General features: G+C 37.5%; 1 long non-coding RNA gene across 1 annotated transcript in view; it reads right to left on the reverse strand.

Annotated features, from left to right (window-relative positions):
- Positions 1-1,287: 1,287 nt before the first annotated feature.
- The window catches only part of LOC120890719 (uncharacterized), a 135,739-nt gene continuing 115,237 nt past the window's right edge, over positions 1,288-21,789 (reverse strand). The window contains exons 2-5 of the long non-coding RNA XR_013431586.1: positions 18,425-18,496; positions 7,692-7,805; positions 4,185-4,369; positions 1,288-2,191 (exon numbers count right to left, since the gene is read on the reverse strand). This is a non-coding gene — a long non-coding RNA (uncharacterized LOC120890719). The remainder of the gene's footprint in view (positions 2,192-4,184; positions 4,370-7,691; positions 7,806-18,424; positions 18,497-21,789) is intronic.

Raw genomic sequence — 21,789 nt, forward strand, 5'->3', positions numbered from 1 at the left:
AAAATTGTTTTTAAAAGGTGTTCTATAAAATTGATAAGTTTCTGTGCAAGCTAACTAAGAAAGCAAGAGAAGATACAAATTACTAATATCTGAAACAAAAAGAAAATACGTAAATATAGATCACATGGACATGAAAAGGATAACAAAGTAATATTCTAAACCATGTTCCTTCAATAAATTTGAGAACCTTGATAAAATGGACCTTTAAGATATGATCTGCTGAAACTCACTGTATCTGAATAGGTAGGTGTACAACTATTGTGGAAATTACATCTATAACTAATAACCTTCCCAAACAGAAAACATGAGACCCAGATATGACATTGTAGAGTTCAATCAAATGTTTAAGAAGAAATCATACTCATGCTTTATAATATCTTTCAGAGAAGAAGGACAAAAAATATTTCTAACCCATATTACAAGGTCAGCATCATTCTAATACCAGAACCCAGTGGAGAAATGATAGGAAAGAAGATATGCAAGTGTATATTTCTAGTAAGCATAGATGCAGAAGTCCTGAACAAAACATTAGCACCTTGAATCCAACTATATATATATATATATATATATATAAATAATATATATCTTAAGTGTATGGGCTTTATCCCATTCATGAAGGATAGTTCAACACTCAAAAATAAATTAATGTAATTAATCAGATCAATGGACTAAGGAAGAAAATTCCTATGATCATATAAAGATGCAGATAAAGTATTTGACAATAATCAGTACCCATTAATAACAGGAGAAAATCTATTTTTTTAAGAGATAGTGAGAGAGGAGAGAGAGAGAGAATTTTTAATATTTACTTTTTAGTTCTCGGCGGACACAACATCTTTGTTGGTATGTGGTGCTGAGGATCCAACCCGGGCAGCATGCATGCCAGGCGAGCGCACTACCGCTTGAGCCACATCCCCAGCCCCAGGAGAAAATCTAGATGGTCTAGGTTTTGGTCATGACATTTTAGATAATACAGCAAAGGCATGATCTATGAATGAAATAATTAATAAGCTGGAATGTATGAAAAATAAAATTTTCTGGTCTGTGAAAGACTTTTAAGAGAATAAAAAGTACAACCCATAGAATGGGAGGGAATTATTTTCAATGTTATGTCTGATAAAGGCCTATTATCTAAATTATACAAATAACTAGTTAAACTCAAAAATAAGACAAAATGATTACAACATTGAGTCAGAGACCTTGTCAAACATCTCACAAAATATGTACTAATAAAAGATTAGCATATGAAAAATTTTCAACATCATGTGCCATTGAAGAAATGCAAATTAAAACAATGAAGTACCACTATATGCCTATTCCAAGGGTCAAGATTCAGAAAAGTGAGAACACCAAATGCTGGTGAAAATATGGAGCAACAGAAACACATTCAATATTGGTATGAATGTAACATGATACAGCCCCTTTGGAAGAGTTTGGTAATTTTTTACAAAATACACATACACTTATCATGTCATCCATTACATTCCTTGGTATTTAATCAAAGGAGCTGAAACTTAACTCCACATGAGAACCTATATAAGAAGATTTATTCTATTTTATTCATAGCAACCAAAACTTGGAGGCAGTCAAGATGTCCTTCAGTAGTACAGAGGATAATTCATCTTCTAGTGCACCTAGAAGATGAAATAGTATCCTGGACTAAAAAAAATGAGCTATCAAGTCATGAAAGGGTATGAAGAAAATGTAAATGAATGACTAAGTGAAAGAAGTCAGTCTGAAAAGACTATGTATTGTATGAATCCAAGTATATGGCACTCTGGAAATGGCCCCATATAGAGACAGTAAAATGATAAAGTCTTGCCAAGGTTTTGGGGTCCAGATGGGATGAACTCAGGTCTTTATCATGTAACATCAAGGGACCACTGAGAAGTCCACTGAGATTTTAACTGCTGTCTGTTGAGCATCTTGGTTACAGGTTCTCTATAGCTTAAGTGTGGACAAATGCCTCAAGGAAGAAATACACCTTATATGTGTCACTTCTCTCTGCCTTTCTAGTACCTGATATCTTAACTACTCAAGTATTGCCTGGTTTGGAAGACTGAACCCTAAGTTAGGTTTCCCTGGCCTCATGTATTTTCCAAAGTGCTGTTGTCTTCTCTGTTGCTTAGTGGATTTTTGTCCATGGAATGACATCCTCTCACTCAGGGAAGTTTAGATTCCAGTAAATTCTCTGAGGGAAAAAAGAAGTACAAGTTAGTAAAATATCCCTTGGTGATCTTGTCTATCTTCCAGATTTAAAAAAAAATTTAGTTGTATATAGACTGAATGCCTTTATTTGTTTTTATTTGGTGCTAGGATTGAACCCAGTGCCTCACACTTGTGAGGCAAGTGCTCAACCACTGAGCTACAACTCCAGCCCGGATTTTTTTTTATACTGATGTCCTGGACACGAAAGAAATTATGATGCCTTTAAAGAGAATAATTTTTTCAGTGTAATAAACAATTTTATTTCATAGAAATAAACAAATTGCTCATATCTGTAAATATTCTAATGAGATTGTTATATTGAGAAAATAAAACACTTCAAAGAAAAATTTTGTTTTAATTTCAAATGTGAGGTATATATTTATATATATAAATATACACACTATATATGTTACACAATATATATGTATCAGGAGGTTGGTAGCAGGCTAGATGTGTGGTTCTCTCCCAGAGGATACCATAAGGCTGCAGTCCAGTTGGGGGCTAAGGCTGCAATTTCCAAGATGGCTCACTCATATGGCTGTTGGCAAGAGGTCCAGTTTCTTTCTTACTGTAAGTCTGTAGGAGGCTTCAGTTTCAGACTCTGTGAATTTCTTCATAATACTCCTTGAATAAGCAGTCTAACAACATAGAAACTGGTTTCCCTCCCACTGTCTTTAAAGGTTCAAGGCTTTGTTACATAATTATTTTCTCATATACTAGAAGCTAATAATTGGTCTAAGAATGCTTACATAGAAAAGAAAGGGGACTTCTGTTTTCAGTCAAGATAAAATCAGTGAACTAGATTCACTTCTTATGGTTTCAGAAGTTTTAGTTTATAGTCAGCCAACTCCAATGCCCTGGACCTGAGATAAAGTAGAACACCATGGCAGGATGGTGTGGAAAAGAAAGCTACTCAGCTCAGGGCAGCAGGAGAGCAACCAGAATATTTTTTCTTTTATCCAGCATTCTTTTGAAAAATTATACACACACATACACACACATATATGTATATTATATATGTCTATAATATATGTATGTATAATACATATATAAATATATAAAACATATAAACATATGTATATATTATATATAAATTATAGATATTTATACATCCTACTCTCTTTATATATATACACACACATATATGCATAAACTCACCTATATATGAACACATATATAGCATATATGTATAATATTGCATAAATTATGTGTATTTTAGTTGTCAATGGACAACTAAATTAAATAAACTAATTAATTAATTAATTAATTAATTTATTTATTTATTTATTTATATGTGGTGCTGAGAATCAAACCCAGTGCCTCCCTCACACGTTAGGCAAGAACTCTACCACTGAGCCACTACTCCAGCCCTATCCAGCATTCTTACTTTCTGTGATTGAAAGGACTATAATGAGCCATTTCATCACATTCACAGCTGCAATTATAAATGACAAACATATATATATATATATATTTATTTCTTAAAAATAAATATATAGCTAGGTGTGATATCATACATTATAATCCCAGCTACTGGAGAGGCCAATCACAAGTTTATAGCCAGCCTCAGCAACTTAGTGAGACCCTGTCTCAAAAAAAAATTAAAAAAATGTGTGGATGTAGCTCAGAGGCAGAGCCCCACTGGATTCAATACCTACTACCAATGTAAATAAATAAATATTCAGATTCATCTTTAAAATATTTAAAAATAACACTAATATTGAGACATCCTACTGTATATAATATTGTGACTTTTTAAAATATATTTTTTACTTTTTGATGGACATTTCATTTATTTATTTATTTTTATGTGGTGCTGAGAATCAAACCCAGTGCATCACACATGCTAGGCTAGCACTCTACCACTGAGCCACAACCCTAGCTCAATATTGTCATTCTTATGCACAAAAGGGAGCCACAAATGTCGTGGTGTAAGAAAATCTGGAACAGTTGAGGGATCTGGACCAGTCACTTACTTTAGTGGTAGAAAGCAAGCAGGCCTGGCGTTTCTCAGATATCTACGCTGTAGCAAGTGCTGAACAAGTTGCAGAGTCTCTGGACTCTCTACCAAGTAGCAGAGAGATATCAAGATCTGTAGCTCCTGGCTATCCAACCACCAGCAACAGATGACTAATGTATGTATTTTCTTCCCCTAGAGAAACTGGTAGATAAAGAATAAGAGGGTCAGTGATATCAGATAACTGAAAAACAAGCCAGGGGAAAAGTTTTATATTCTATGGGTCCATAGCCCCACACTCCCAAATTAATTTGACACTGGATGGCCCTGGAAAGCACTTTCTGCCCCTATAGGCAACTCCAGTCACAGTTCATCAGGGGCTCAGGTATGTTTAGAACAATGCAGTTCAAAAGTGTGTTGCAAAGGCTCATAAAATTAAATGTATTGGAACTGTAAGCATGTAAGAAGGTCAGTACCAATAGGCCAAACCTTAATAAAAAATCTTCATGTAAAAATAGAAAGATACAAAAAGATCAATGGTCTCTTTATGTAATATCTAAAATATGCAAGGCCTATAAGAAAATGATTCATCATATTTAGAACAGGGAAATCACAATTTAAATGAGAAAACACAATTGACTGACACCAGCAGAATCTCACAAAGATTTTAAAGTAGTCAGTATAAAATGGATTGAAGAATAATTAAGGATTGCTGTGAAGTAAGCAAAAAATAGAAAATCCCTACCAAGTTATTGAGCTTATAGAAAAGGACTAATGGAAGCTATAAAATAAAATGTACAATAAACAAAAAAAATTATAAACTTGCTGGAGTTCCATAGTAGAGTGGAAAGAACAGAAGACAGAATCAGTGAACCTGATTACATATAGATCAACAGAATATGCTCAATCTGGAAAAAAAGGAAAAACAAGTAAACAAAAATCAACAGAGATTTAGGGAGTTATGGGACAAAAAAAAAAATAAAAGGTTAAGCATTTGAATCATCAGTTTCAGGAAAGAGTGAGTATTTGGGAGCTAAAAACAATACTCATGTATTTTTGAGGAACCAGCGAGGTACTGACATGTAAAGAGCTTTGAATTTGCAACTCTCGTTTTTAAAATAAAGCTGGGTAAACTTAAAAATCAGTGAATTTTCTTGGTCCCATCAGACAATTAAGTTGTCAGGGCAAACCACTATCCTTAAATTTAAGGAACAGGTGAGTCCAGAGAGTCACAACCAAGATCTGGTTAACAGGAACAGAAATTAATTGAGCTGTAACTGGCTAGAAATTCACACTGTAATTTTGAAATATGGACTAGGATAACAATGAATAATTTCAGAGGGGTACACTCCTGGGTGTGCGTGAACAATAGTCCCCTGATTTTTAAAAATGTTTTGTAGTTGTAGATGGACAGCATGCCTTTATTTCATTTATTTTTATGTGGTATAAGAATCGAACCTAGTGCCTCACACATGCCAGGCAAGCGCTCTGCCACTGACCTACAGGCCCAGTCCAGTCCCATGGGTTTTTACCTCTAGGAATCCAATTAGGTTCTGACAGTGGAGATCTCAGTAGTCCCCTAGTTGTCTGATAGGAAAGAATGATCATTGTGGAACACTTCCAGAGCCTTCTCCATAACAAAGTCCAAATCTCCAGGGGAAACACTTTACAGAGCCTTGTTTAGAGCCAAGGAGAGGACATTCTTACTCAAGTTGCTTATATCTTTCTGTTCTCATTTAAGGCATGGGTGGAGACAAAATTCTGAAGGTCACAAGCCAGGGACAAATTTCAGTAAAAGCACTGAGATTTATTATTTATTTATTTTTAATTAAATTTTAATTGGTACATTATAATTATACATGGAAGATTATAGAATGATCTCTTTTTCCTCATACCTTTCCACAATACCAAAAGGTATATCCTCTAAAATAACACTAGATTAGAGCTGAAAGAGGTATAACATACAAAACTTTCTTTGAGCAAGAATACTTCAGAGAATACCAAAGTCAAAAAGCAATAGCACCAGTGGAATTTGCAGACTTTGAATCTTCGTGCTACAGGAAACTTTGAACAAAGTCCAAATCCTATCCCTATTCACATAAATCCACATATCATATGCCTATTTACTCCTGTGCCTACTTCCTGATAAAAACATGTACAACTTTCAACAAGAAAAATATAAGGAAAAAACAGTCAAGCATTAAAATCAAATCTATTATGTCACAGATGTTAGAATTATCAGATGGGGAATTTAAAATGATAATGATTAACATGTTAAGAGTTCTAATGGAATAAAACAGACACATGCAGGAACAAATAGATAAAGTAGATAGAAACTATAAAACAGAATCAAAAGGAATGCCAGAATTCATAATACTGTGAAATACCATTGATGGGAGCAGTAGATATGACCTGGTTAAGTAAAGAATAACTGAGCTTGAAGATCGGTCAATAGAAACTTCCTAAAATTAAATTCAAAAAGAAAAATGCAAAATACAAAAAGCAGGGTAGAACATTCAAGAACCTTGGGATAATTCATAATACATAATATACCCCAAATTGGAAAACCAGAACAAAGAGAAAAGTGAGCAGAAGAAATATTTGAGGGAATAATGAAAGAAATTTCCAAACTTAATGATGGGTACTGAATCATACCTATAGTAAGCTCAGAGGATGTCAACAATATAAAAACAAAAAAAAAAAAGAAAGAAAGAAAGAAAAGAAAAAAGCTACATCATTGCATGTCACATTCAAACTTCAGAATGGAAACAACAATGAGGAAATCTTGAAAACCAGGGAAAAAACTCTTATCTGAAGAGGAACAAGGATAATAATTATGGACTCTTGTCACTAGTCATGCAAAGAAAAAAAGGTAGGGGAGCTGGGTGCAGTGGTGCACACTTGTAATCCCAGTGACTCACGTGGCAGAGGTAGGAGAATTGCAAGTTCAAGGCCAGTGTCAGCAATTTAGCAAGGTCCTGTCTCAAAATTAAAATTTAAAAGGGCCAGGGATAGAGCTCAGTGGTATAGTGCTCATGGATTCAATTTACAGTGCCAAAAAAGAGGAAATCTCTAGTGTAAAAAAATAATTTATCAACCTAGGATCACTACATTCCTAGCAAAAATTATTCTTTAACATTGTAGAATAAATACTTTCTCTCTCAAAGAAAATTGAGAGTATTATCAACATCAGACCTTCCCCTGCAGAAATAGGGGGAAAAAGTATACAAGAATGTAAGGATTTTGAATTATATTACCAAGACTGCCCCAAGTAACCCCTGGTCTGTATTCCCCAGGTAGTTTCCCAGCACACTGTAATTCGACAAAAAAAAAAAAAAAAAAAAAAAAAAAAAACCCAAAAAACCCAAAAAAACACTGTGGAGCTTTACAACCATAAGTGCCTGATGTCTTTGATATTAGTTTGAGATAAGCCAGGTACATTCCAGTCTGGATGACTTTACTTTTGTCTGGGACACTTTATAATCCCTCCCTTTCTATCCAAATTGTGTGGATCCACTGTTCTTACTGCTGTAAGTGAGTCCCCTCGAAGACTGTGTTCTGCAACTCTGAGTCTGTCTGCCTCTTTCTTCAGTCTCACAGCACTTGGGGTCATTTCTCATACACTGGAATCACACTGTTCCTGAACAAAGAAGAAAAATTATATAAGTCAGAAATTTAGATTTATATGAAATGTTTACCTAAATAAATTTGGACTTACATGAAGTGTTTTAGGGAAGGATAAACTAAGACAAAATATTTTATTTTTTCTTATTATTAATTTACTTAAAACAAGTATTTTAAATAACAAGAGTGATGATGTATCAGGTGATTATAGAATATAGAAAAGTGAAATGAATGACAGTAATGTAAAAAGAGGCAAAGCAACTTTAATAAAAGTTATATGCTACACGTGTGAGATGAATAGTATTAAAAAACTTTCAGGCAAGCATATTTGATACAATAAGAGGAAAAATACATTGATTTATTTTTTTGGTACTGGGGATTGAACCCAGGGGTACTCAACCTTTGAGTCATATCCTCAGCCCTTTTTTAATGTTTTATTTAGAGACAGGGTCTCACTGAGTTGCTATCTGCCTCACAAAATTGCTGGGGCTGGCTTTGAACACTTGATCCTCCTGCCTCAGCATCCCGAGCTGCTAGGATTACAGGCATGTAATCCTGTAATCCTAGCAGCTCGGGATTACAGGATTACATGTAATCCACCACACCAGCTAATGTTTTTTTTTTTAATAAAATTTTCAATTCAAATCATAGGGGGCAGAAAAAGAACAAGAGAGGAAAGAAAAGGAAATTCTAAAGTGATTCAAGTAACCCATAGGAATGCAAAAATGCAAACAAGGAAATAAGAAAGTAGACAGGAATGAAATCTAAATTTTATATCTGGAAATATCCTTCAGGATTGAAAATAAAAAAAAGACTTTTTAGAACTAGAAAAACTGAGTGTTGTATAAATACCAAGTAAAAGACAGAGGTTGTTATAGTGCATTTTTTTAAAATTAGCATCCTTATGTTGTCTGCAACAACCCATTTTAAATTAAATGATTCTGAGAGGTTGAAAGTAAAAGAAAGACATACCATTACTAGCACTAATTAAAAGAACTCTGGAATAGTATATTAATTTCAGACCATTGAGTGCATAAAAATCACAGGTATCTACAGAAATGTTATAGCCAAGAGACACCTAAGGAGGCAAGACTACTAAATATAATTTACTATCCAAGACGAGATCTTAGAATATGAAAAGGAGATTGTAGGGAACAGAATCTGAATACAGTAATAGACATTAGTTAATAACAATGTATCACTTATGTTCATTAATTGATATGAATATTACTATACTAACAAGTTAATAATGATAATAATGAAGAAATCTGGATGTGGGATAAATGGGAACTCCCTTTACTCCCTTCCCAGTAATTCTGTAAATTCAAACATGTTCTAAAATATAAAATGACATGTTATTTATAGGGGAACACCAATTCTTGTGAAAGGAGATTTCTCATTTCAAAGCATGGAGGATATAAGGAAAGAGTCTTATAAGTTTTTCAAATTCTTAAGGAAAGAATGACAACTGTAAATTGTATACCTGGAGATATCCTTCAGGAATGAAAAGCAAATAAAGACTAAGATACTTTATCACTTGCTGATCTACCCTTACAAAGTGGCTAAGGAAGCTCTCATTACAGAAAGAATAACTGAGGTGACTTTCACCAGTGACAGTATTATACATACCTATTGTATTCAAGCATGTCCATGTGACTTACCTGGGTCTATGGTACTTGTAATTCAAAAATACAAGTTTTAAAAATAGGTCACAATATGCCTTTATTTATTTATTTATTCATTTATTTAGTTATTATTTTTGAGATAGGATCTTACTCTATTGCCTCAAACTCATCATTATCCTGCCACTGGTTCCCGAGTAGCTGGGACTATAGACATGCTTCACTGTGCCAGGCCTCTCTCACATCTATTGATACGTCAGATACATTTCATCCCCGGTCTTTCAAATAACATCATGTGATGTTACCTCCAATAAGAAGCTTTAAAAGCTGGACACACACACACACACACACACACACACACACACACACACACACGCACACACTTTTAAATAGAGCATTATAGTTATATGTAGTAGTTGGGTTCATCTTGACAAATTCATACATGCATAGAATTTGATTTCAGTTCATGTTCCACTCTCTTCCCTCCTCCAATTCTCCTTCTACTACTCTACTGACCTCCTTTTCATTCATCTACTTATTTACTTATTTGTTTGTTTATTTATTTTGGGATACCAGGGATTGAACTCAGGGACACTCGACCACTGAGCCACACCTCTTTCCCTATTTTGTATTTTCATATATATATATATATATATATATATATATATATATATATGTTTAGTTTTTTAGGCGGACACAATATCTCCATTCTACATTTATGTGGTGCTGAGGATTGAACCCAGCGCTTCATGCATGCTAGACAAGCACTCTACCACTGAGCCACAATCCCAGCCCCACCTATTTTGTATTTTATTTAGAGAGATAGTCTCACTGAGTTGCTTGGTGCCTCACTTTTTGCTGAGGTTGGCTTTGAACTCACAATCCTCCTGAGCAGCTCGGATTATAGGCATGCACCTATAATCATGCATGCACCACACCTGGCTATTTATTTATTTTTTATTTTTTTGTTTTTGTTTTTTGGTAGTGAGGATTAAACCCATGGGCACTTAACCACTGAGTCACATTCCTAGCACTTCTTTTTTAATTTTGATTCAGGGACTTGCTTTGAACCTGCAGTCCTCCTGCCTTAGCCTCCAGAGCTGCTGGGATAACAAATGTGCAAACACCATGCCTGGGTTGACCGGTTCTTTCTACTTATACATATAGGTGAAATTACCTATGCTATATTTATATATGCACATAGTATGATTTTTTTAAAAAAATTAATTCTGAATTTCCTCCTGTTTACCATCCTTCCTCTATCTCCCTTGATCTTCTTCTACTTTACTAATCTTCCCTATATCTTTATGATATCTGATTCTTCTTTCTCCTTTATTTTGCTCTAGCTTCCACATATAATAGAAAACATTTGAACCTTGATTTTTCTGAGACTGGCTTATTTTCACTCAAATGGAAACATCATCCTGAAATGAATATGATATGGAATATCACCATAGCCAACTATGAGGGAAAATTGCATTGAGTATGTAAAGCCTAGCCTAGCCTGGTTCATATTACAGACAAAGGAATATCATTTTTAAAGAGTGATTCACAATCTTAAAATCATCCTAGAATGAATTAAATTTAGAGCAGAAGGGATTAAGGTTAGAATGACAGAAACCAGAGAAGGATGCATTTTATTGCAACATAGTACAATTCCCTAGAAAGCAACATAATATCAACATTGATAAAAAAGAAAAAGAAAGTACAACTGGAAAAAGAGAACTTCCACCAAGGAAAAAAGGAAAAAAGGCTTCAAGGAAAAACAAAAACTTGAAATGGCCTTTCTCAGATCAAGTAGACACAATTAATAGAGAGAAGTAAATAAACAGTGAATGAGATAGGTCTAAGTGATGCATGTTACATCCAAGTTTGCAGACTTCAAATTCTGATTAATGTGAATCAGGTTATAAGGGCCAACAATCCTGTGGCGGTAACTAAAAAACCCAAGTGAAATAAAAAAATAATTTTAAAAACAAACTTAGTTCTAAGAATACAGTGATAAACTGAGGACTGACTTGCATCATCTGGGTACAAATTTAAAACTATATTAAACGGAATGGTAATGGAAATGTCACAGACCAAGCTAGGAAAAATACAGCTAATTTAAGTGGAGATTTATATCCATAAAAATGCATACATTAGAAAATATAGAGCTGGGCACGGTGGTGCATGCCTGTAATCCCAGTGGCTAGGGAGGCTGTGACAGGAGGATTGTGAGTTCAAAGCCAGCCTCAGCAATTTAGTGAGGTGCTAAGCAACTCTGTGAGACCCTGTCTTTAGATAAAATACAAAATAGGGCTGGGGATGTGGCTCAGTGGTTGAGTGCCCATGAATTCAATCCCCAGTACCAAAAAAAAAAAAAAAAAAAAAAGAAAGAAAGAAAATATAAAGAAAGACATAGCATGAATGACATACAATAGTTTTTTGTTGTTGTTGAGAGACTTTTATTTTATTAATTTATTTATATGTGATGCTGAGAATTGAACCCAGTGCTTCACACATGCAAGGCAAACGCTGTACCACTGAGCTACAACCCTAGCTCTACAATAGAGTTTTAAAAAAAACATTTCACCAGTATTTTGAGAAATCTGTAAAACTGATAGACTTCTGAGATAGAGAAAGAAAAAAAAATGAGTAAAGATGCAAATGACTAGTATCAGGAATCAAAAGTGTGTATGGTGAGGGGGAGCTGAGTGTGGTGATGCATGCCGCTATCTCAGTGACTCTGGAGGCTTAGGCAGGAGGATTGCAAGTTTGAGGCCAGGCTGTGCAACTAAGAGAGATCAAGGATGTAGAGATGTAAATCTCCAGTACCACAAAACAAAAAGGTGTGTGCAGGGAAACCATATACCTAGAGATCTTTCTGACAAGCAATTTGAAAAGTTTAGAGGAAGTGGACAGGCAATAAATATAATTATTTTAAATGAAGAGATGATGTAAAAATAAGATTTGAATTTTACAAATTAAGTAAATGGAATTAGTAATTTAGTAACTTTGATAAAATAATCTCTGGGCCCAAATGGCTTAATAAATGAGTTCTATCTATATTCAAATAAGAGATAATTTCAATATCACACAACATTTTCAGAGAACAGAGGTAGAGGGTACACTACCTTCTTGTGTTTTACACAGCATCTCCTGGTACCAAACCTAGACAAGGACAGTTTTAGAAGGATAAACTAATTTGTCTCATAAACATACATGAAAATATCCTAAGCAATATGATTGGAAAATAAATAATCTAGCGATATTTAAAAATACTATATCATGACTAAGGGCTAAACTTCCTAATAAGTCTCTTATTGGTCTGGGGTTGTGGCTCAGCGGTAGAGTGCTTGCCTAGCACAAGCGAGGCCCTGGGTTTGATCCTCAGCACCACATAATAAATAAATAAATAAATAAGATCCAGGTATTACAAAATTTTTTAAAAAGAAGTCTCTTATTTACTTTTTGAAAAGAGGAACAGTATATACATATATTTTTTAATTAGAAGAAACATTCTTTTTTATACCTTCATTTTGCTTATTTATTTTTATGTGGTGCTGACGTTTGAACCCAGTGTCTCACATGTGCCAGGTAAGTGCTCTGCCACTGAGCTACAATCCCAGCCCCAATATATTTTTTTTATATTAATAGTTGTTGTAGTGGATCAACTCCTAAATTGTGACATCCCAATGCTATCAAAATATCTTAAATATTGTCACCTATGCAACACTAAATATACAAGCCTTTGAAATCCATTGATTTGGTGAGGATATGAAGAAACAAAGTTGGTGTTGCATTTTTAGGGCTGACATAAATTAATGCAATCTGTATAGGGGACAATTTAGCAATATCTATTGACCTTGAGTGTGCATTTACCCTTTAACCCTGAAATCTTTCTTTTATGAATGTATCCCTTGTTGTACTTATAAGGGGTATGAAATTATGTTTCATAAGACCTTATTCAATGCAGTGTTGTATTTACTAACCTAAAATTGGGGAAAACATAAATGTACATCCAGAGAGGACAAGCTAAACAAATAAAAGAAAACATATCCATATACCATTAAGTTCTTGAAAAAAAGTAGAACATTATTTAGCTTAGTGGTGAAGTATACAGTCTGGAGCTACACTGCATAGGTTCAAGTCTTGGTTCTTCTTCTTTTAGTCATATTAACTTTGGCAAGCTTTTAAAAGTTTATGTTCTCTGGTTTCCTCATACATAAAATGAGGATAACACCTGCTCATTGGGGTATGATGAAGAGTATGGAGAGAATTAATTTAATAGGTTTAAAGCACTCAAAACAATGGCATGGAAAGTACTCCATAATGTTTGCCCTTATATTATTTCACACAAAATAGTTCCTGTTACACTTTGAATGGAAAACATATAAGGTCCACAACTTAACCATTTATATAAAAGAAGTGGTTGGAACACAGGCATATGCTTGCATATGAGTGATGTACCTCTGGAAGAGTATAGAAGAGTCTTGCAGAAGAGTGGTTGTCTTAGGGGGGAGGAGTCTGTGCAGTTCCACAATAGGGATGATAGGATCCCTTTGTATATTTTTTGTGGGGCAGTACTGGGAATTGAACTCAGAGTCACCTGACCACTGAGCCACACACCCAGACCTATTTTCTGTGTTTTATTTAGAGACAGTGTCTCACTGAGTTGCTTAATGCTTCGCTAAATTGCTGGGGCTGGCTTTGAACTTGCAGTCCTCCTGCGTCAGCCTCCCAAACTGCTGGGATTACAGGCATGCACTATTGCACCCAGATCCTTTGTATATGTTTTAACTTTTCAATTTTATCCCAAGAGAGTATATATTACCTGTTTAATTGATTCCCTTTATTAAAGGAAAGAAGAGAAAAAGAAATGAAATAGGATTTGCAGTTATGCAGTTCTGATTTTGTGGCCCTCCTCTACCATGCAGTCCAAGTTTAATAATGAGAGGCTTTGTGCACAGTGAAAATGTAGGGTTCTTTGTTAAAAATCAGGAAAAAAATTCCACATCTTCTTCCTCAGTTGCTCTCTGAACCTATCATTGGTGTTTCTATTTGCTGTTCTCTTTCAGAAAGGTACACCATTAAGGTAAGCAAAGGTGCTCACAGTTTTCCAGCCCAATGAGTTAGACTCTCAGTCCTGCCCTTCCTTGCTCCTATACCCAGACCCTGCCCAGAGGAGGAAGTACAGTAGTAGTTACACAGGAAGGCAGAAGGAGGGGCGTTTTGGGGGTGAGTAGGCAGCAGAGAACTTGTCTCAGGGAAGCAAGGAAGTGGTAGAAGCTGGACTACATGAGAACAGAAGTTATCAATACCCAGCACATACTACACTGTTCTATCAGACCTCACCTACAAAACATTAATTCATTGACATATAAGTAAGAATTTGAAAATGGTAGGACTAACTCACAAGACCAAGGACCCACTTGCTCTGTGGGAATATAAGGTTACAGATCCATGAAGCTTGCCCTGCTACCCCACACTATTTGTGTGCCATCATTTAACTTCTTGGGGGCCTCAGTTTTTTCATGGTTATTGTGAGTGCTTATATTGAAACTGGCATAGTACAAGGAATCAGTACACATCAAATATAATTATTAAATGATTAATGAGACTATAATTGGTATTGTATTATCACTTAACTAATAAATATTATATAATCATTAAAAGAGTGCAAAGGTAATAAAATGAACACATACAAATATCACAAGATACTGAGCAAAACAGATTAAGCAGGGTTATTCCTCCTATAGTTTTTGATGAACGGTCATAAGCCAGCCCTAAAGCCCAAATAAGTCACTTGCTCACCCATCTGAAGATAATATTAGCAAGTTCAGAACAAAGTATCTGACTGGTATAAATCCCACTTGGGTTCTCAGAAGAGAGATCAAGTACCTGAATTCCCGTGGAAAACAAATACTTCAGGGAGACCCATCTCCCATAGGAAGTACAGGATAAGATTTTCTCTAAGACACAGGCATGGATGTTGGTGGTATTAGAAATATTGGGGTGTGGCAAGAAATCAGACATGTGCTCAGAAGTTACTTGACAAGGCAAAATTCAGTTCTGCAGAAGGGTATGCAACTGACCAGAGTCAATCAAGCCAGCACACTGGGTGAGAAGTCTCCCCTAATGTAGCACTGCCCCTTGCTCTGTTAGGAGGAGTTTTGATTACAATCTACTTGATTTACTAGTTTTAAAATTGGGGAGGGCAAGGGCTATAGTTATAACTGAATCACCTTGTACACTATACACATTATGATTGGAAGAATGAGGACAAAGGGAGATGTGTGTGTGTGGGGGGGATCAAATGGCTACATTTTAAACACATGTTTTTGTAAATTTAAAAAGCTCCACCTAGCTGGTGCTCTGGTACATGCCTGCAATCCCAGCGGCTGAGGTAGGAGGACTGCATATTCAAATTCAGCCTCAGCAATTTAGCAATGCCCTAAGCAATTTAGTAAGATCCTTTCTCAACATTTTTAAAAAAGAGGGTACTGGGGATGTGGCTCAGTGGTAAAGTGCCCTGGCTTCAATCTCCGTCTAACTATACACTAAGAAATACAGGTTTTAGATTACAACAAAAAGGTTTTTTTTTTTTGGTTACATATTAGAAAATTAAGATACAGGTTTAAGTTTGACAGAAAAGAGAACATTAATCTTACAGTGGGAAGGATTGGAACCTTCTTTGGGGTAATGTCCACTCTGCACTAGATCTCCATGCTGCCTACACACAATGACGTCTCTTGGGGATGGGCATTTTCATGCTTCCATGGAGCACCAGTGCCCATAGGCTCAGACATTTCCATCTCACCTGCCCAAACATCACCATTTTTGCCTCCCACTGTCCTTCCTTCCTCATGAGGTTGGGGAGCTCTTCTTTTCATTTATCAAATTTACCATCATACTTGCAAGTTCTCTTCTTATTGGGATTGTCCCAGGCTATATTATATTTCCTATCACCATTAATAGGGTGGCAGAGAGGGGCAGTAGCTGGTGGGGAATGTAGGAGTCAATGCAGGAGAAATTATTACATGCTTGTGGGTTAGTTTTCCTGATGTAATGAGCAGCCTTTCAAATCTTAACCTTTATGGGGCTGGGGCTGGGGCTCAGTGGTAGAACAGTTGTCTCACATGTGTGAGGCACTGGGTCTGATTATCAGCATCACATACAAATAAATGAATAAAATAAATATCTGTCAACAATTAAAAATATTAAAAAAAAAATCTTAACCTTTATAAACACAGTGTTGGGAGAGGAAATCCAAAATGGGCTCTGAACCTCCTTTCTTGTTTTTGCTGGGTCATCGAAGAATTCAAAGCCCCAACTACTCTTATTTTTAATTTTTTTTTTAGTTTTAGATGGACACAATACCTGTATCTTATTTATTTATTTTTATGCAGTGCTGAGGATCAAACTGAGTGCCTTACATGTGCTATGTAAGCGCTCTACCACTGAGCTACATCCCCAACCCCCAACCATTCTTTAATCAGGGGATTTCTTAGGTCTATCTGTAGTGAGCAACACTTAGGATTGAGGTAACAACTCCCATGAACAGCTGGATTGCTTCTGCTCATTCTAAAGGCATGAGCTGTCCACGTTAATTTTCCCCAGAGGACATGTATAGATCCTGTGAAGCAAGGAGTTCTGGCAACAACTTTTGGGCTCTTTTTTTCCAGTGTTGGAAGATTCCCAGGGCTTCACACATGCTAGGCAAGTGATCTATCACTGACATATATCCCCAACCCTTTGGCAACTATTTTGCTGCAAGTAAAAAGTTCATTGTTTCTGATCCAGATGTCATGTGTTCTGTCAGAATCCATCAGTGTATGGCAAAGGAACTTGTGAATTTACAAGTAGGGGAAAAATCTGACCCTCTACCATCCTTGACACATAGATTAAAGTGCATGATTTCTCTTTGCTATCAGGATGAAGTTGGTCCTCATTAAAGTGGTGTTTCAGGTCCTGCCTATTCAGGTTCTTGTATCACTCCTCCAAATTTTCTTCTCTTTAGTCATATGAGGGAAAATTTACCCCTGACATTTGGTAGAGGCCTTACACAACTAGGCCTCCATGTTGTTAATAATATGAACTATTACTCACAGTAAGGCCAGGCATTTCCCTTGGTAATTGTAAATACCAGAATCACCTAACCCAAACCTCAAAACTACAATAGGTTCTTTCTAATGTGGTCTTTCTGAAACACTCCACTATTCCTCACATCATGAATTCTCCTTCACTACAATGAGTGACAAACCAAATTTAACTATTTTTGTATTTCTGGTGCTCTTAGGCTGCAGTGTATTGACACAGATATATGCCATTCTTCTTGCAATTTATCAAGAATGCCAATTCCTTCCTTCCTTCCTTCCTTCCTTCCTTCCTTCCTTCCTTCCTTCCTTCCTTCCTTCCTTTCTTTCTTTCTTTCTTTCTTTCTTTCTTTCTTTCTTTTTTGCCAGATAGACTTTGCAAAAAATTACCACACACCAAGCACTATGCTAGTTCCAGAGAATTCGTTGGTGAGTAAAATCAGGCATGGTACTATAGTTCCTTTTGCTTATAGGTAGGAAGATAATCTAAAACTAATCAAGTAAGATATTAATAAAAATATAATTCTGTGTTGAGTGCTCTGATGATAAGAAGCACATTTCTATGTGGATCATCATAATAGCACTGTATGTTAGACCTGGTAGAGGGAAGAACTGAGTAGCAGTAGAACTGAAATTTGAAGGGCTATGGTACATACACTAATCATGATTGTTGGTCAGTCTTGAAAGAAGGCACAGCATGTACAAAGGTCCAGTGGTCATAGTTATTGCAACAGGCTTCAGGAACTAAAAACACTTTATGTAACTAGAGTAAAAAGCAGAAGGAGATGAGTGGTTTCCGATGGGCAGGCAATCACAGATGGTGAGTGTCAGGCAGTCTCATTACTTCATCTGTAAACCACATGACCTGCAGTTGGCCCTCAGCCACTTAATAGATACATAACAGCAGCAAGTTATAGAAATTCTTTGGGTCTTACCTTTTGACAGCAGTGTGATATGCTGATACATAGCTGATTTACCAGGGCTTTGCAAGAATTCAGTGACAGTGCCTGAAAAGCACAAAGGACAATAAAACTGATTACAAAAGATTATAATGACTCAGTGAATGTTAGCACTTATTGTGACTAGGGTGAAAGTGAAAGGATGGCAGGGCTGAGATCAAGGCAAGATACCAGCACAGCCAAGCTTCCAGATTAAAACAGATGCTCATTCTCTATGGTCAATGTTCCAATTGCACAACTCTAAGTATGACTATTCCTTTAAATTCTGCATACTAAATGCCTTGCTTGTCCCATACTGGCCCTGACATTTAGGGAGAAGACAGGTGGAGTTAATAGTTTTGATTTTACTTGTAAGATCAAGAAAAGAGGGCTGGGGTTGCTCAGTTGCACAACTCTTGCCTAGCATGAGTGAGGCACTGGGTTCAATCCTCACCACCACATAAAAATAAATAAATAAAATAAAGGTATGGGTCCATCTGCAACTAAAAAAAAAACATTTAAAAAGACCTAGAAAAGACATGTAAACAGAGGGTATCAGTGCATCTCTCTGTGTGTGCATGTACATGTGTGTATGCATACATGTGTGTGCATATGTGTGTGTGATATTCTCTAACACTTGTTTTCAAAACATCCCTTAGAAATATGTGGAATGCAGAGAAGTCCCATTAAATATAAGTTAATGGCCAGTGAGGAAACAGTTGAAGCATGAAATATGAAGTATGCCATGATGAAAATTTGAACAAAAATGCTGAAAGTGGAGATAGGAAAACAAACAAATTGATAAATAGCCAAAAGCAAAACCAATGGTTTTTGCAATGGATAGTAAATGAAAAGCAAGAGAGAAAGAGGTGACAACAGCAATGTTCAGAGGATTGCAGGGTGCAATTGAGGAGAGTGTGATGAAATTGAGTGGTATGATAACACTGAAAAGGAACCAAATTTAAGAGAAATTGCATAACTTTGTCCTTGCTCACGTGCCATTCAAAAATCCACCTGGATATATTGGATGGAAACTCTGTTACTCTATTTTTGCATACTTGTGGATCGGTGTGGACTGAAGGGGAAAGAGTGCTTCCTAAGAAGGTATTTTTGATGCACTCCTGTATTCTTCATGGTATGTATTTTCCTTCCCTGTAATGAGTAAAAATCTTAATTTATTAAACATTTTATGTCTCCCTGGATCTCTTAAACTGGAGGGTATTGACAAAGACACATGTAATTAAGAGGGAAGTATAAATGGGATTGTATTAGTAAGAGCATGAACTATCAATGATGACCAGCCTTAGGACCAAGCCCCAAGAAACTCAAATAATTCAAGCCTGAATAAAGGAGGAGGATGTTACACCAGAGCTGGACAAATTGTTCAGAAAGGTGAGGACCTCAAGAGAGCAGTGCCACAGAAGTCAAAAGGTAAGAGCCCTTCCAGAAGGAAAGAGTGCTCCACGCCATGAGGGGAGGGAGGAAGGGCAAATGATTGAAGACCTGACAGTTTGCACTGCCTTGGGCATGTGGAGCTCAGTGCTGGTGATTTTAGGTCATGAAAGCCTTCAAGGGGGCCATGGCATGACAGCAGTTGCAGGATAAGAGGGAAGAAGGAGGTGGACAAGGGGCCACAGAGCCCCTACAGTTCCCTCACATCATCTGGCTCCGAAGGGAGGGACAGAGAGAACACACTCTGTAGAGGGGTTCACAGGCTGCACGAGGGGCAAGTTAATAAACAGGTCATGTTTCCGTTGCCAAGGTCCTTACACGGGAGCCAGGCATTGTGCTGAACACGCCTTGCCACCCGATCTTCACGACAATCCAAAGGCAGAGAGGATATGCTCCTGGAGCCACGTGGGAAGAAACGGGCTGGCAGAGTCAAGCGACTTGTCTAAAGCCACCCTGCAGCCAGGGGGCAGGCTAGGCAGTTCCTTGTGGGGGGCGGCGGGACGGGACCAGCGACAGCAAAGCCTGGGCAGGGAACCCCGCAGGAGTCTGTCCCGATTCCCTTGAATTCTGGCTGCCCTTCCTCTCCGCCTCTTTCGTCCACCTTGCTACCCAGGACAGCCCATAACCAAAGGACACCCAGAAAGGCCAACCTCCCCATCCCAGAGGGACAGGGGAAGCCCCTGAAGGAGGAGGGGGACGAGGGCTGCGCTTCGGGGGTGCCCCTGAGCTCTCTCTCCCGCGACCTCTACTTGGGGTGCCCACGCCTGCCTGCCGCTCAGTCCACCTTGGGTTTCCAGGGCCAAGGCGCGGGCAGGAAGGGTCCTCAGGCCGCTCCACCTAACGCCTGCGGGAGGACCCGTCCCTGAGCTCGGGGACGCTCACACTGTCCCGTGGGAGACATGGAGACCAGAGCCCAGAGCAGCCCGGGAACAGGGACCCTCACCCTTAGGGTCCCCCTTCCCCACCCAGCCCGCCTTGTACAGTCCCAGGCAGCAGCGGTTCCCACCTGCTGCGGTGCCAGGTTTAAAAGGTGGCTTCAGGGAGGGATCGCGACTCCCCTGTCAGCCTCCACTAGGCAACGCTGGCTGGGCCAGCACATCTGTCTGCCTTCAGGTGATCTTACAGCCCTGAGGGCACAGGTGCCTCCATCAAGATGACCTTCCTGTTCCAGCTCTACCTGTAACACCCAGAAAAGAGCTCAGTGTAACAATGAGGAAAGGACTTGATCATGCAAGATTAGACGTTCAGTTTATATTAAAAGTGAGGTTTGTCCAGTGTTTGCCTTGTATCAAGCACTGTTCTAAACTGGGAGCAGTGGAGCACTCATGCCTGTAACTCCCCCTTCTGGGGAGACTGAGAGGGGAGGGTTGCAAGTTCTAGGCCAGCATTGGCAACTGTCTCAAAATATAATAAAATAAATAAATCAATAAGACGAGCGCTGGAGCTCAGTGGTAGATGGGCCCAGGCTTCAATCCCCAGTACTGCAAACACAACACACTGTACTAAATGTTTTACATTTATTCATTGAAGGTTGTGTGTGACCTAAGGAAAAGGCCCCTATAGGGTCCCCCAAAGGTTAAGAGAGTGAGGAAGAGGAAAGAACTCCCTGAGAAAATTTGTAATACTGTGTAAAAGTTGTAATACTGTGTAAGAACAACTAACATACATCTACACTGTTTACAAATGATAAGTGTACCATACAGAGCTGTCAGCTATGGGACAAATTTATTCAGAAGATCTCCAGAATTTATTCCTCTTGCATAGTTGAAGACCTATGCCTGTGTATTAGAGACTTGTCTTTTCCCCCTGCCCCTTAGCCCGAGGCACCCACCAACATTCTCTGTGAGTCTATGAGTTTTCTATTTGTCATGGCTTCCTATGCGGATCATGCCTTGTTTGTCCCCCAGTGA

The sequence above is a fragment of the Ictidomys tridecemlineatus genome, chromosome X (genome assembly GCF_052094955.1).
Source record: "Ictidomys tridecemlineatus isolate mIctTri1 chromosome X, mIctTri1.hap1, whole genome shotgun sequence".
Classification (NCBI taxonomy): Eukaryota; Metazoa; Chordata; class Mammalia; order Rodentia; family Sciuridae; genus Ictidomys; species Ictidomys tridecemlineatus.